The sequence below is a fragment of the Lycorma delicatula genome, chromosome 6 (assembly GCF_047948215.1).
Source record: "Lycorma delicatula isolate Av1 chromosome 6, ASM4794821v1, whole genome shotgun sequence".
NCBI lineage: Eukaryota > Metazoa > Arthropoda > Insecta > Hemiptera > Fulgoridae > Lycorma > Lycorma delicatula.
Genome location: NC_134460.1, coordinates 154,744,797 through 154,763,145, shown reverse-complemented (window position 1 = coordinate 154,763,145; position 18,349 = coordinate 154,744,797). Strand labels below are relative to the sequence as shown.

At 34.8% G+C, this 18,349-nt stretch overlaps 1 protein-coding gene across 2 annotated transcripts in view; it reads right to left on the bottom strand.

Moving 5' to 3' along the window:
- Window positions 1-18,349, bottom strand: part of LOC142326388 (cAMP-dependent protein kinase type I regulatory subunit-like) — a 574,503-nt gene that overhangs the window by 295,778 nt on the left and 260,376 nt on the right. The window lies entirely within an intron of this gene.

Below are 18,349 nucleotides of genomic sequence, written 5' to 3'. Positions count from 1 at the left end.
CGATGCCACGCTTCGATCAATGAGAAGTTAAATACGCAGCAAATAAAGAATACCTTTCCGTTCATTAATGTATTATCATCAAACCTACAAACGATCGATTCGGATGATTTCCAAAGATCACCGGACACATAGAACGGCTTTTCCGATTCGCTAAAATCCCACCCTTTTCCTTCACCTTTTCTAATAGGTAGTTACTTTTGTTCGGATTTGAATACTAGATCGTGGATACCGGTTTTCTTTGACGGTTGGGTTTCAATTAACCGCACATCTCAGGAGTGGTCAACTCGAGTGGGTTCAAGACTACAAATTTACCGGTACAGTTTCATTACACTGATACGTCGCTAATGACTAATTGTTGATGCGACTATAAATAAAAGTATTAAATTATTATTTTTCTAATCAAGAGCCATCTTGCAGTTGACTCTACCACAGTGTTCGTCCGAGTGGGCAAGGAACCACTTCTTAGAGAACATCCATTTAAAAAAAAAAATTAAAAAAAAATTGTAATTAGGTTATTTTAAATTTAAAAAATTTTTCCTAAGTATTAAATTTATCTCTATGTGGAAGGAATTGTAAAATTTCCCGCTTAAACTGCGGTTTAAATTTACTATCGTTAGTAGACATTAAAAATATATTTACAAACCGCAGATGATTTTTTGTTTTCGTTAGGTAAATACTTTTAATTGCCTGCATATTTTCCCTGTTTTTCACCTACGAATATATTCATCGCCATCTTCGTTAAAATTCATACGTAAATTTGTCTAAGGATGTAAACAGATACCGTTAATTCATTTTTTTATTTTCCTATCTACGTTAATGAAGTAATGAAGTAATAATAAAGGTTCATGTTTATTCAAGCTTCATACAAAAATCTTAAAAATCAGTCTAAAAACGGCAAAATTTTAGAAATTAAACTTTTCTGTTAACGATATAGAGCCGACGTAAAAATTAAATAAAAACGTTACTACAAAATATCATCGAATTAATATGGCCAATACCACACATTACCGCTTTAATTAAAAAGAAAAGAGGGTGGCTATATATATATAAGGTAAACGATCTCACGTCATGAAGAAAAATGTTTTTACTTTAACCACAAACTATCTAAGACGATCGATATGACCGAGATCTAACGAGACGGCCATTAATAAAACTAAGAAGAATTCGTCGGACGATACAAGATCTTTCTTTCATTTTTCTTAACCGTTTTCCTTTTCCTTCTTATCATTAAAACGTACTGAGGATTTAAGACGCTTATACGTCCCCTACAAAACACCCTTTAATTAAACGTCACAGTAAAAACAATTTTAAAAATAACCGTTACGCGAATACGATGGTGAAAAATAATTAAAAAGAAAGAATTGTCGCAATCAAGAAGGGAGAATTTTAATTCAGTAAGTTACACATATACAGTGTTTTAAGAAAGCGATACATTTTTTAACCCGATTAACTTTTAAATCGATTAATTAAAAAAGATATTACAATCTGTACAATTAGTGAACAACAAGCAACCCTCCTCCCTAGTCCCAATGAGACTATGATGATATATATGATTCGTAAACGAGGTGTAGTCTTGTACAGATTCGGCTGACCGTTCCTGAAGACGTATGTTTAATTGAACTCCAGCCGCCAAAGTAGATCGGTATCCGCCGTCTAGTAATCACATCCGTATAAAAGCGAATAACCTTTACTAGAATTTGAACCTCAAAACCTTCGACTACGAAAATCAGCCGTTAAACAACCGATTTTGCGAGGACCAGTGGGTTTATAAATAAACAACACAAAAACGACGACGATATTTACAAGACGCAACTCGATTGCGGTAACAAAAAATAAAAAATTTAATTATATTTCCACTGTTTTATCGTAATTAAAATATTCAAATTTATTTTTATTACTAAGTTTTCAAATATAATGTTTTAATTTTCAAAACCGATTGAGTAGGGTATTTAACGAGGCGTTCATAAAAACATCAGTTATCGGCCTCATTAAACTTTTCCGCTACAGAACTTACGCGTTAACCATCAAACACTCGACACTAAGAATGAACATTCGAGTAGGGACACTCGATATAATCCTCTATCTGTTAATAAATATAAACGTATAAATTATCATTTAATCTTCACTATATACAGAGTGATTCAAAGAAACGGGAAATTTAAAAAATTAAATAACGTTAATGAAAAATTTTATTAGAAAATGAATTTTATTTCATGTAATTGTACAAATGTTGCCATTTTAAAATACATACATTTTAGTTTATTTTTTAAGGATGACATCTTCCAGGTGACCTCCTCTTCTACGTAAACACTCACGAAGTCTCTTCGTTAAATTGTTCACGGTTTGACGTAACATCTCGACTGGAATTTCCGCAATTGCTTCTCGGATCTTAGCCTTCAGTTCTTCCGTTGTAGCAGGTCTACTGTGGAACACTTTGCTTTTAAGGTGACCCCGCAAAAATTAATCGCAAGCTGAGAGATCAGGCGATCTGGGAGGCCATCTAATGTCACCGTTTCGTGAAATGGCACGTTCTCCAAACAATCGGCGTACAGCTGCCATCGACATTCGTGCGGTATGTGACGTTGCTCCGTCTGGTTGAAACCAGGCTGTGTTAAGAATCGGTGGAAATCTCTTTTGTTGTTCCACAACAAAGGTTTCAAGCACGGCTACGTAACGAGCCGACGTCACTGTAATCGCAAGACCGTTGTCATCCTCAAAAAAATAAGGGCCTATAACACCGTAAGATGACATAGCACACCACACGGCCACTTTCTGGCTGTGCAACGGACGCTGGTGTAGCTGTGTAGGATTTTCTTGTGCCTGGTATCTGAAATTTTGCTCGTTAACAAATCCACTGAGGCGGAAATGCGCTTCGTCTGACATCCACAGTTCGTGAACCCGAACAACTCTTCGTTATCGTTTATCTTCTGAAGCATTACATTACAGAATTGTGTTCGCACAACCGCATCGTTCGGTTTCAGTTCCTGGACGATCTGCAACTTGTACGGATGGAATTGCAAGTCCTTCACTAACATTCTTCGAACGCTTGAACTATGCGATCGTAAAGATGCTGAGATACGACGGATTGACCGATGTGGACTTCGTGTGACAGCATCTTGTAAAGCTTGAACATTCTGCGGTGTACAGACGGTTCGCTCACGGCCTTGAGGTTCCTTTTTCATTGCCGAACCGGTTTCCTCAAAATTAGATATCCATGTTTTAATTGCATGTACTGATGGAACACGGTCGTGCAGTCCCAGATTAAAATGACGGCGAAATTCTCTACGCGCTCCCTCCACACTGTCATTGTTTTTGTAAAACGCTTTGATAGCAAATGCACGTTGCGCACCACTCCAAGGATCCACGACAACTAAATGGCAGGTTACGTTAGGGAGGCTGGTGCCATTTATCAAGTGGTACCAATCGCCCACGGCTACCAACACAACTTTCAAAATTTCCCGTTTCTTTGAATCAACCTGTATTTCAGGATATTTTGTAAAAAAGATATTTTATAGAAATATTGCCCGGTTTTCGAACATTCAAACATTTCATATTGCGAACTCACCGAGTAAGTAAAATATTCAATCGTGCCTATAAATGATACTTTTATAGCCGTCGGGTTTGATTCCCCGCTTAACAAAATCACATTTCATGCCTTCCGTTCGATTAAATTTCATATCTTAAATCTACAACCTAAAACTTTCACAGTCTCACAAAAATAACAACTTTTTTACTTAAAACTGTAATAATAAAAAAAAATTGCCACAACCAAAAAATACACTACATATAAGAGAACACCATAATTCTTAAAATCCTACCGATAAACATTTATTATTCGGTACGACCTGAATGTATTTCTAAGCGTTGGATCAAAAAAGAGATCAACAAAAAACCGAATTCAATTTGAATCCCTGTAAGTCGGTTAATCTGAGTCCTGTTTCGGGCAAAAAATTCAACAATAACAGTCAAATAATAGATTTCGGAAATAAGTTTTTATTATAAAATAATTGGTGCAGAATATACAAACATATGACGAATAACGAAAGTTCCAAATAAGAAACTGAATCAACAATAAACAAAACGCTTTTAAAAAACAACCAAATTAACTAATTAAATTATAATCTAAACTAAGTAATAAATACTATTTTAGTTCATTAATTTTTTTGTGTTACTAATTAGGCTTAGACTGTTTTTGATGTAAATTACGTCAAATATTTTTATGGAATTGAACGAAAAATACCATAATTATACTTATCTATTGACAGAAGTTAGATTTATTTATTTTTATTTATTATTTTTTTGTAATTTTAACGTCGTTTGACACTATTTATTTTAATTTAAGTGCTTGAATTGCTTTAAATACGTCAATATATACAAGTTAGGACGAACATTGTAAAATTACCCGTTACATATATCGTTGAACGACCGGCAGTAATTAACATTAACTTTCGATAAAGTTAATACGATCTGTTCAGATATCAGAAGGAAAAATACAATCGAGACCGATGCGTTTATTTAAAATACAGTTAACAAACCTTTCGACTATGTTGTAGAGGAAATTAAAGTATCGACCAAACATTCGCTAAATTGCCCGGCATCGCCATCTCAAAAATATTTCGAGAAACGTACGGATTTCAATTTTGTTAACCTTGTAACGGGTAGATAATCAGAGTGCTGGAATTTTCATACACCACGATTTTGGCTGGACGAAGATGATATTCTTTTTTTTACGAGGTCAGACCAAACTTTTTCTACACCGATGGTAATGGCTTCTTCGAATTCAAAATTTCCTGTTGATTTATTTCAACTTCGTCTTTCGTTGTACTGAACGCAGAGCTTTAATTATACGTGTTTATTCAGACAAATAAAAATTATTATTTAAAATACGAAAAGTGAGCATCGGATAAAAGAAACCGAGGTACGATTTGATAGCCACATCAACAAACATATTATATCACTTTTTGAAGAAACCGACGTTCGTAAGACACATGATAATTATAATAGTTTTTTTTTTATCGTAAAGATTTTCATGTTTACGTTATAGAATATAATTTTATAATGATTCGTGAAGCTCGGTTAAGTTCTTCAGCTAATTCGGGACGTTAGTAAAATTAATAAGAAAAACAAACATATTTTCCTGTAACCGTTTGACTTCAGCAGTTGGATTTAAATTATTCTAACTTCTTTTGCTCAAAAATCGATAGCTATAAAATAAATAGCACTGATAATGCAGGAGTTTACATAATCCATTAAAAAGATATAGCAAAAATATGAGAACATAAGAAGAAATGTTACGCGTATTTTAAATCGTTGCATTGATAACGAAATTCTTTCTTACAACGTCTACGGGAATTTAATGTAGAAAAATTGTTTATTATATTTTAAAAAAAACATATTAATGAGTTTGTATCAAGATTAACTTAAAATTAAAAAAACGGTGGGGTGATCTGTATTGTTCTATTATCAATACGCTTTCTGGATTCTCAGGATGTTTTCAGGTAAATTTATCTATATTAATTCCATATCGGTTGAGATTACGGTTATTTAAATATTAAAAATATCGTTTAATTTTCTTATATTTTTAAATTCTGATCCAAGTGTTCTCGGAATATCAGAGAATGGAAAAATTTATCAATACGTAATATTCCATATACACTGTATATAAAACTTATATTTATCAAGGAATGCCGTATACGAGGTGTGTGAGAAAAGTAATGAGACTGACTTTTTACTTACCAAAGTTTTTATTTTTTTCAAACAACAATATTATTTTCTTCAAAGTAGTTCCCTTGGGCAGCTGTACACCGGCGGAGTCGTTGTTCCCACTCCTGGTAGCAGCGCTAGAACGCTTCAACTGGTCGGTCACAGTCTTCTGAATATTTCAGAGTTCCCAAATGACGTCCTTCTAAGACATGTTACAATTTCGGGAAAAGGAAAAGTCACAAGGACTCAAATCAGGTGAATAGGGGGGTTGAGGAACCGTGGAAATGCTTTTTGAGGTAAAACATTCCCTGATGGAAATGACCGTGTGACACGGGGCGTTGACATGATGAAGCATCCACTTGTCTGCGATGTCTGGTCTCACGCCAATCATTCTTTTCCTGAGCCTTTGAAGGACACCTTTGTAAAACAATCGGTTGACAATTTGTCCTGGAGGAACAAATTCTTTGTGCACGATACCCCTACTGTCAAAAAAGCAAATCAATCAGCATGGTATTAATCTCTGATTCACTCATTCGACATTTTTTCGATCGAGGAGATGACGGAGTGTACCATTCTTTGCTTTGCCGCTTTGTTTCAATCGTCCTTCTGTTTCGTTGTGAGGTTTTTCGGCACCGATTTCGCACAAACCTTTCGCATGTACAAATCGTCTGTCAAAATTTTATGTACGGTGAAAGCGTTTAAATTTAACTCTTCACTCATCATCCTTATCGTTAAACCACGGTCTGATCTCACAAGAACCCTCACACGATCAAAGTTTTCGTCAGATTTTGAAGTTGAGGGTCTCCCTGAGCGACGTTGATCTTCAATGTGTTCTCGGCCTTCCAAAAATGATTTGTGCCAGCGGGAAACTTGTGCTCTTGATAAGCAATGTTCCCCACAGGCTTGTTTCAACTTTTCAAAGGTCACACTCGCGGATTCCTCAAGTTTAACACAAAACTTAATTGCACAACGTCGCTCTGAATTCCGATGGTCCATTTTCGTAACGCACAACAAAAACACAACTTCACTGATGGCGCTGTCAAAAATAGTGTGTTGGCTGAACGGATTGAAACTCGTACCGAGCATGTGGAACGGATGAACAAACCAGTCTAGCACAGACCGGTAGACACGGCGTTGCCAGATCGCCCGCAGTGTTACCAATCTCGTTGCATTTCTCACACACTTCGTATTTTGAGGTTAGTTTTGCGTTTTATACAAAACTGAAGCAAAAATTCATCTTTATTAGTGATATTTCAAGATTTGCGCCTTTTTTCTAAGTGTGCGGAATTACAAATAAAAGTAAAAGCTCATTTTAACTTAATTTTCAGATAAATGTAATCAGACGTAAAAAGTTTAAAGGAGTGAAATCTTAGCTATGTTTTAAGGTATTAACCGGTAAATCGTCTGCTTTCGTTCGCTTAGGATGAACTTTAAATAAATCCCCCGGGTTGGTCTAGTGGTGAACGCGTCTTCCCAAATCAGCTGATTTGGAAGTCGAGAGTTCCAGCGTTCAAGTCCTAGTAAAGCCAGTTATTTTTACAAGGACTTGAATACTAGATCGTGGATACCGGTAATCTTTGGTGGTCGGGTTTCAATTAACCACACATCTCAGAAATGGTCGAACTGAGAATGTACAAGACTACACTTCATTCACACTCATACATATCATCCTCTTTCATCCTCTGAAGTATTATCTGAACGGTAGTTACCGGAGGCTAAACAGGAAAAAGATAAGGATGAACTTTAAAAAATAATAATAGTGCATTCACTTTTCGAGAAATCTTTTTTTTTAAATTACACTTCCAAGATGAACTTTAGCAAAAGATTGCAAGCGAGAAAAATAACATCTTAAACAAATTTCCTTAGACATTTTCGAATTACGACTAAACTTTCTTCTATGTTAATAAAAATTTTCTCTTAACAGAGATAATATCTTACGAGATAACACAACGGGTATCGCTTACTAAGCGATACCCATAAGAACGCGGGCGATCGGACGGTTCAGCTTGTGACAGAAAATAAAAAAACGCTAAAGAAATAAGTCGATCTCGATTACGCAAACTAAGAGGAAGGAGATTTTAATCGGTGTACCACACTACTTGCATCATAACAATCTTTGATCCTCAAACAGACCGCAGGGAATACGATAGCCCTTACAAATACGAAAACCCCTTATAATATTTTTCAAAAGTCGCTTGGTTCTATCGATTAAAAAAACATCATGCGGCATAACACTATTCTGTGAATTTCAACAACCTCAAAAACCTTCATATTAGTTCAATGACGGGGCTTTATTTTCAGTACTTTAAAGAAATAGGCCCCTCCTCCAACTCTCGTCATAATTCTTTCTCATATTTCTACCGCCTAAAAAATATAAATAAAAGGACTTGCCTCCTGCCGGGTTTGAAGGCCGAATTTATAACAGTTGTTTTCTACAATAACTTCAAAGCTCACAAATACAAGTTCTTTTAAAATATCAAAAGTTAAAAATTACAGTGTAAAATAATTAAAGTACAAATAATCAACTCGAAGAAAAATTACGTAGGAAAAAATTAATTAAAAATAGTTTCGATCGAATCCGGAATAAGAAATTATAGGGGGTTAATCCTAAGTAGAAATAAACTCGCAAAGAACAACGCCCAAAAAAAATACTAGGTAAAAAGAAAAAAATATTAATGGAAAGAGTGAGTATACTTGGCTAGCTCTAATAAAAAACTATTTAATGAAAACTGACTCACGGACACGTTTAATCTTTCTTCTATACGTCAGTCAATCTATCGCGTTAAATTAACAGCAACTGATTTTTAACTACGTTATATATAAAACACAAACTTAATTGAAATGCGTCATTAAGCTAAAATTAACGTAACATTAAATTTGTTTAAGAAATATTCAAATACATTAGTAGACCGATACTTTTATTACGCTTGTGTTTAAAATTATCCACCGCTCCGATTCCTTTTCGAGTGATAGTGTAGAAAAAATGGGAAAGCCGAGTCTCCTTTATTTTACAAAATTAATGACACAGACAGGTTTTGAATAACAACGAAGAACGTTTTTAATTACCGACAACGTAATAAAGACCGTTATTTTCAGTATTTTGTGACGTTTGATGGAATATGATTCTACATCTTCTTTAATAGACGTAAAAAAAAATTATAACAAATTACATAAGAGCAAATTATTTACTAAAAATTCATACAATTAATGATGCTGAATTAAAAATATAAAACTTCTTGAAATTGTCAATAAACTAATAATAACTGTACAACAAATAGCGACAATATCAAAGAACAACCTTTCACATTTAACCCTCTTGAATAAAAAATACAATAATTACCGGAGGTAAAATAATTAAATAGTATGTTGAAGAAATATTTAAACATAAGGATATCGAAGAAATCGCTAAAAGAAAGAAAGTATAGCCTATAATTTTCCTTAATTCTAAACATATTACGAGGTGCGATCATAAAATAACGAGAATATTTAATTCTGCGAGCTAACTTTTCTGCTTGATTTCGTGCTTATCCAACGCGAGGCAGTACTTTCTATAATATATATCAATACTTTCAGGCATGTTAGAAGCGTAGTCAAATTTTGCAGTCGAGTAATTATGACGTATTTTACGAGTATTAGGATTGGCGATTTATTTTTTGAAAAAATCATCGAGTAGTACCTGCATGAAATTTTGCTTTAAAAATGTGAATAAAACGAAGTGAAGTGATTGAAGATATTAGAAAAAGCTTTTAGCGTGGATTTTATCATCACCAAGGGTTTATGATGAGTGAAGCAAACGTTGTGAAGACGTTGAAGAAGGGATGGATGGACGTCTTTACACATCAACAATCATTTTGTCGATGAAGATATCGACAATAAATATATAATCGTCTAGTCACCGTTAGAAACGTTTCTGAAGAAATGAAATCTCTTATGCCTCGTATGAAACAATTTTGACTGACAATTGCGGTAAGAAAAGTGTAAATTTTGAATTTTCAACGAAAGTAATCTTATAGAAGAATTGCTAGTCGACATACCTGATGATTCAGTTACTCAAATCTAACGTACGAGGAGAGAAACGTAGCCGTACGGTTAGGAAAACGAAAAAAGGTCCCATCACCCCGACGAAAGCTTTCTGAAGAACCAAAACCGAAGAAAGTACGCCGATTTCGATCGAATGAAAGGTTCTTATTGGATTTTCCTACTGTAATGGCGTCGTCTATTATGAATTCTTATCGCAAGATTATACGGTAGCAATAAGTATTACTTAGCAGTTTTACGCCATTTACGTGAGACAATCCGAGGAAAACGACCACGACTGTGATACAAAAAACTTTTGGATTTTGCACCACAACGTCCAGCTCATACTTCCGCAATAAAATTAAAACCATTTAGCCAAAAATAACTCCATAATGATGCTGTAGCCTCCGTATTTTTCAAGCACGGCACCCTGAGACTATGTTACTCCCGCTGCAAAAAAACAACGATTTGCGACGATAGATGAAAAAAGAAAAAAACCGCTAACTAAACCTAAGGCTATGACAAAAAATGATCACAAGCGCTGGGCGTAAATGTGTCGCATCTCTGGGATACTATTTTGAAGGGAACAATATAAATGTATAAAAAACGTTTTTTGATAAAAATTAAAATTTTCCTGATATTCTGATCAAACCTCGTACATTTTCTTACATACCAACAGGAATATTCAATGAATCTTCAACAGGAATATCAAATGATGACACCGACTTACCTGTAACAAAATAACAAAATAAAAATAATTTTAAACAAGATTCGTTAACAAAAATAGTGATGATAATTAGCGAATAATATATACTACCACCCACGATTTTTTTCGTAACTGTGAAAGGATATGTTAAGCTACAAAGTCATAAGCAAATATATAATAAAACAAGTTAAACGGATAAATTAAGAGTTTCGTATTAATATTTTTCATAACCTCGCAGTTGAAAAAATGATTCTGAAACACGGTGTGAGAATACAATTCATCAAATACCCACAGAGGAATGATGGCGGTAATTTGTCGCCTCAATATTTATCTATTTAAAGCCAACTTCGGCTTATATTTTTCATAAAATCTACATCCTCTCCTTTACTTACTGTTCCGCATAAAATTGAATCCAGAGAGATTTGTCAGATTAAATAATGGATGCCTATAAATAACCCTCCAGCATTAAACATGAGCCTGCAAACGAAAATTATATACGTGGAAATAAAATCTAAACACGAGTAATCTTTGTTGTAATTTAAAACAACACATTAATCTACGCCGTCAACAATGATTCCTTTAAATGATAGCGATTAACCGATTCTTATAATATTTTTCATGGTTATTTCAAATATGAAATCAGAATTCTTCTTCAGGCTTAGTGTTTTGTAACTACCATTCTTATTTTCAGGTAGTGTCATGCATGAATTCCATAAGCAAAGCTTTTTGTGAATTTATTTTATTATAATATTTATCAACTAAATAGCTTTTGCTTATTTATTATTAAAGTCCCTTAATCGTTGTCACTTTGATTTGTTAGACATTAATCATCATATTTATTATTTAGACACAAATTAAAATGAACAAGAATGTGACTCATTTTCCTATTTTAATCTTACTATAAACTAGTACAGTCAATTTGTATTTTATTTTAAACTCCTTACCTTTCTTTTTTTTTCTTTTTTCCTGTTTAGCCTCCGGTAACTACCGTTTAGATAATTCTTCAGAGGATGAATTAGGATGATATGTATGAGTGTAAATGAAGTGTAGTCTTGTACATTCTCAGTTCGACCGTTCCTGAGATATGTGGTTAATTGAAACCCAACCGCCAAAGAACACCGGTATCCACGATCTAGTATTCAAATCCGTGTAAAAATAACTGGCTTTACTAGGACTTGAACGGTGTAACTCTCGACTTCCAAATCAGCTGATTTGGGAAGACGCGTTAACCACTAGACCAACCCGGTGGGTTTGAAACTCCTTACCTACAGATTAATGTTTTTTCCATATGTTAGGGGTGATGAGGGAAGCCTAACTCCAGATTTTTAACATCCCCCCCCATAGATTTTTGAAAAACTCAAAAAGTTTTTGAAATGCGTTTTTCTCTGAATCTATACATTTTAGAGAAAAGTTTTACAAACAAAAAATGTAGAGGACATTCTCCCCTACAATTAATGTCTTTGAAGTTATGACGTATAATTTGAAATTGAAATACTAGGTGGCGCTGAAGTTGAAGAAAACGTGTTTTTTCGGTTTTTTCACCGGAAAAAATTGTTTTTCGTCTGTATTGCATTTGGAAAAGTTGTTAATGTTAAAAAAACCGACAACCTTTATTTAAACAATTTTCTTGTATGACTTACCGTTTTGGGAGCTGTAGCTTGTGAAAGTGTGAAAATGATGTGAATTGTGCACGTGTTCGAAACCGGTCTACTCGTTTACAACGTTTTTTACAACTTCGGCGCCATCTATTATTTCAATTTCAAATTATACGGCATAACTTCAAACATATTAATTGTAGAGGAAAATGTCCTCTACATTTTTTGTTTGAAAAACCTTTCTCTAAAATGCATAGATTCGGAGAAAAACGCATTTCAAAAACTTTTTGAGTATTTCGAGTTTTCCAAAAATCTACGGTAGGGGGATGTTAAAAATCTGGAGTTAAGCTTCCCTCATCACCCCTAACGCATGGACAAAAGATCACTAGGTAAGGATTTTCAAATACAGCCTATTTTGATGACAAATTGCCTGTACTAATCCACTTATTTATTTCTGTCGTTACAATATTTAATTATGAACTGTCGTGCAGACTAGAGAAATATTTCTAATTATCAATCAAGTGCGAGTTCTCGTGTGTATAACATTCAGTTTTGTAGCTGGTTTTCGTATTTGCGGGTATATGTTGTTCGTAAAGTCAGTGTATGTTTATTAAATTGTATGTTTTTTTAAACAATATTAATTATTGTAATGTATTAACGATACCTCGCAGTTGTCATTCAAACAATTTCTGCTACATCTGTGGTGAGACAGGCGGCTTACCTTCGGCGAACATGTAAATTATGCGACCCGGAGGGCTAAGGCCGCCAGAGCCTCGCTATACCCAGTGCTGAACAGTGCCAGCCCGTACCCACTGGCAACTAAGCTCCTCATTTTTCGGCTGTACGTACTGCCGATTCTAACATATGCTTACCCGGCATGGCGGGCAGTGTTGAGCTCCTCGCTTCAAAAGAAGATCGAGGCCGTCCAAAACATCGCGTTGCGGACGATCTTTAGAGCTCCGTGGTTCGTCAGGAACGCCACTCTCCGATCTGATGCGAGATTTCAATCCGTGTCCGAGGTGGGGGTGGCGCAGGCGCGCAGACTGTTCGGGAGAGCGGCTGTGTCCGAACACAGTCATCTTCGGGACATCTGCCGAGAGGACCCAACTCCGACAGTTGTAAGGAAGCGGCCTCACGCCGTACTGGACGAACCACCGTGATGGTGCGGGGCGGTAGCCGAAAATCGACAAACCAGGCTTAGGGGCCTCCATATCGCATGAGCCATAAACGGAATAGTGCGTCAGACGCGTTTCCGGGGTCGCGAGTGAATAGTTTTTCGCGAGTTATATAGTTTGAAGACTTCAAATACGGTAAGTCGCGCATAAAACAAAAACGCGGTCTAAATTAAAAATGTTTTTTTTCGCGTGTGTTTTGTTCTGTTTCTCTTGTTTCAGAAACGGGAGAAACGTGGATGTGGAACGACTCGACGTGCCGTCTCATCCTGCCAGCCGAAAGAAAAGTAATAATTAAATTTTTTTTTTTTTTTTTCGTGTGTGTGTTCTGCTTCTTTTGTTGCAGATACCAACAGCCACCACAAAAATAAATGGTTTCTTCATTGCGGCCACGCGGTCCCCCCAACCCCTTCTCAGACACACGTGTGTCTGAAGGTTAATAATTACGTGGAGTGAATAATTACTGTTTACTTCTTCCACAAAAATCGCCGCCTCAAAACCGCGATCGCGAATAGGTATCACCATTTGTAAGTTCCCTATTACCTTCCTTTCCTTTCAAGAAAGAAGAAAGAGGGAACGAGCCCAGCAGCCATCAGCCCAGCAGTCACAAGCCCAGCAGCCACCTGCCCAGCAGCGACCTGCCCAGCAGCCACTGACAGCACAGAAGAACGAAGAAACCTGCACTTTCCCCCGTTCAGCCCTTCGGGGCTTCGGGAATTACAAGGTTAATGGTATGTAACTTCGGTTACTACCAATTCTTGGAAAGTGCAGGCCAAAGAAGAACGAAGAGGTCTTCGGAAGAAGAAGAGGGAGAAGATGAAGAAGAAGGAAGACCAGCCACTCGTCTCAACATCACGGACTGGAGTCCGGAACAGAGCCCAGCAGAGATGCGTCCTGAAGGGCAGCCATACCAGAAGCGGATGAAGAGCTTCTAAACATCCTCTCCTTTTCAAAACTTACAATAAGATAAAATAACCCAGCAATTGCGACTCCTCCGGAAAAGGGGACGCATTGCTCCCTCCTTACAGGTAGTGCCCCGTTGTGGCGTATTCCTGCTAGCCTATTAAAGAGTTAGCACCGAAAGGATTTCAGTGGACGGTCTGAAGGGGAATTACGTCGGGAGGACAGGCTTTATAAGCCTAGCCTTCCGCGGTCGGCCCGTAAAATGGGTTCGATAACGCTGGTTTAACAACGGAATTGGAATGCAATTAAATCCGTCCTTAAAACACTAAATAATAATAAACAAAACTTGTAAAAATTAGACCCGCTATTTAAAATTAACCCTTTAAAAAAAAAACAAGCCCGATTAGAATGATCCAGCAGCAAGGGACTCTGTCCAGGTTCTGCGATGGAGTAGGGAGTAATAGACTCCTGCCAACTTTGCATTCCATTCCATCTGTGGTGAGGAAACGTTGAAGTCTCACAAAAAAAGCGTAACTCCACTGATAAAAAAAGTTCGTATGAACTGTATTTTTGATGTAAATTACGTGATCGGGACAAATCTTGGGTTCCTCATATTTGCTGTGCTTCTTGTGTAACACTGTTCACCGGTCGGTTAAGTGGATCTAGTCACATGCCATTAGTAATTCCAATGGTTTGGAAAGTACCGAAGGATTACGCCTTATTTTTATGTAATAAATAATATGTAGGATAACGGCTAAATCTAGATGTACTGTTAAGTACCGTCATACTCCCTCTGCCATGCGGCCAGTGCCACGTAGCCAAAAGCTTCCGATTCAGGTACCACCAAAAAGGTGGAGAACTTAGATAAAGATGAATACGACGTCGAATCTTGTACCGATTTATGAGGCGATGAAGAGAGATCCAAACTTTTTAGAAAATACATATACTGAACCCCGTTTAATTAATCAGTCAGAATTAAATTATCTGGTTCGTGATCTAAATTTTTCAAAGAACCGAGCAGAAATATTCGCATCAAGACTGAAAGGACGGCATCTTTTACAACCGAAATATTTACAACTAAAATTATTTTAAAATAAGGGCTTTCCGTAACAGACAGGCAGACAGAATAGGAACGTTTATTCTCTCAGTACGAAAACTATGTTTACTGTAATGATATCGACTCTTTACCGGAAGCTTTGGGACATTTGCACCATCCTGACGAACGGCGACTTTTTATTGACTCGTCAAAGCCTAGTTAGAAAGTTGTTCTACTTCATATTGTAAATAAATATCAGTCAATATCATTAGCATACGTTGTTCATCAAATGGAGTCTTATGAAAATATGAAACTTGTATTGAACAGGATTCAGTATGAGAAATATTTATGGCATATCTGTGCAGATTTGAAAATAATAGAGATTTTACTGGAACTGCAACTTGGCCACACTAAGTTCTGTTGCTTTGTCTGCGAGTGAGGCAGCAGGGATAGGAATAAACATTACATAAGAGAGCAGTTGCCAAAGAAAGAGGTACTAATTATGGGAGAGAAGAATGCTGTTAGTCGGGTATTAGTAACACCAGAAAAAGTTTATCTTCCACCATTACGCATTAAGTAAGATTTATTCAAACACTTGTTAAAGCAATGGATCGTAGTGGTGCAGGGTTTCAGTTTCTAAAAAACAAATTCCCTAATATAAGCTATGCTAAAATAAAGGAAGTTATATTTGTTGAACCACAAATAAGAAAACTAATGAGCGATCCGGCGTTTGAAGAATGTTTGAATGACTTTGAAGTTTCTGCGTGGAAATCATTTCAAAATGTGGTCAACAATTTCCTTCGAAACCAGAAGGCCAGTAACCGCAGAGAACTTATGAGTTAAGTCTTTCAAAACTACGAAGAATTTGGGTGTAACAAGTCACACAAAATCCATTTCTTACATTCACATTTGGATTTTTTCCCTATTAATCTCGGCGCTATCAGTGATGAATATGGAGAATGCTTTCATAATGAGAACACGATACCAGAGAAAAAGGAACCCAAAAATGTTAGCCGACTATTGTTTAAATCTAAAGAGACTACCTACAGCAAATTACAGCAGAAAATCCAAAAGAAATGGATTTCAAGCGAGTACAAAATGCATGAAATGTATTATCATATTAGGTTTTTTTTTCTTATATACTATAAAAATTTATAATAAATAATAAAAATTTAATAATTTTAATAATTTATTTTATAATTCAATTTAATAATTTAAATTTTAAATTTATAAGTTTATTATTATATTGTCATTTTTTATTTTTTATATATATTACGTTTATTTATATTAGTTTTTTGTCATATTAGTTTTTTTATTGCAAAAAACCTGAGCCCGATAGAAAAAATCTATTAACATATATGAAATCAGCATAAAAATTACGATAAGAATCAGCGCCAACCACTTTAAATTAACAAACAAAAAATTTAATTTTGTTGACCAGAGTTCTCAGTTCCGTTTTTTTTAAATAGGCCATTTTTTTAGTTGATTTTAATAAACATATTTTAAAACAAAAAAAAAAAAAAAAAAATTAAAACTCGATGTAACATAATCTCTTTACAAGCGTTACATGAAATCAAACATACAATATCAATGTGGAAATATTTAAATATCCAATAAGTGGCTATCAGAAATTTATATATATATACACACACGAGGTCCATTCAGAAAATAACATTTTTAATTACGCGACAAGGAGACTTTTTTTTTTTAGGGCGACAAAAGCTTGCGCGTATCAGCGCCCGGAGTAAAATAAATAAAAGAGAAAAAAAAGGAATAACGGATAACAAAAACTACATGATAAAAAATAAATATCCAAAATAACATTAAAACAACAAAAAAAACCCTGAAACATATCTAAAAACTACAATACTAATAAACAAAAACAAAAACAACACAAAAACTTACAACTAAACTCACAGCCTGAATAATAACATATTAATTTAACTTTTTAACTTGATTCGACGTCGAATAAAAAAACAACCAGGACGAGGAATTGCAAATTTTTGTTTTTCAAATTTTTAAACGTTTTTATGTAACTTCACTTTTTCTTAAATCATTTATTTTATTTTATACATTTACTTTACTAAAAAATTGATAGGCCTAAAAAATACCGTTTGGAAGAAGCGTAAAGAATAGAAACTCCGTTCGAGGTTAGAAAAAGATAAAAATATACGTAAGACAATTTCAAGCGTGGTTAACGATCTACAAAATAAGTAAAAATTAAGAAACTTTTTTTTACTACGGTTTCAAACTTATTTTCTTGAATTTTCGCAGAAAAAAAAACTTTGAATACAAGTTCGCAAATACGAAAAAATCGTAAAGTTTTAGCAAAAATAGAAATATCATTAGTAATGTTATTAAAAGTGCATTTATAAAGTAATAGACATCTCGATCCCATTATAAATTAGGGTCTTATAAATTCAAAATTTTTTAGTCTTTTTTGACGACGCATCCAGTAGAAAACATCTCAATAAATAAACAGAATTTTAATTAGTTTAAAATATTGTTCAGGTCCTTAAATTGTAATCGCTAATATATGCTATATCCTTTAAAAAATAGCTTCATAGGTAACCAAAAATATATACCCATCAATTTTTAATTTATTCTAAAAATTCGAATCACGTCATTCGTGAAAAAAATAGAATAGAAATTTAAAAAGGCAATAAATTCATTTAAAATAATTACATCGGATAACAAATCAAAAGATTTTCAATGAAAAATCTTTACTTTTTTCTTTTTTTTCCTGTTTAGCCTCCGGTAACTACAGTTTAGATAATTCTTCAGAGGATGATATGTATGAGTGTAAATGAATTGTAATCTTGTACATTCTCAGTTCGACCATTCCTAAGCTGTGTGGTTAATTGAAACCCAACCGCCAAAGAACACCGGTATCCACGATATAGTATTCAAATCCATGTAAAAATAGCTGGCTTTACTAGGACTTGAACGCTGTAACTCTCGACTTTCCAAATAAGCTGATTTGGGAAGACGCGTTAACCATTAGACCAATCCGGCGGGTTGAAAAATCGTTACTAAATAAAATCAATCATACGATCAAATTTAAAATGCTAGCGGTAGAAAACCGCAATTATTATCGCATCAAAAAATGTGAAGGACATGAAATGTTTTAAATCACCGATTTAGTACAAATTATTTCCTTAAAATATAACAGTTAGATTTTATTTCAAAACTTTCGGACAGAATTGAAAACCTATTA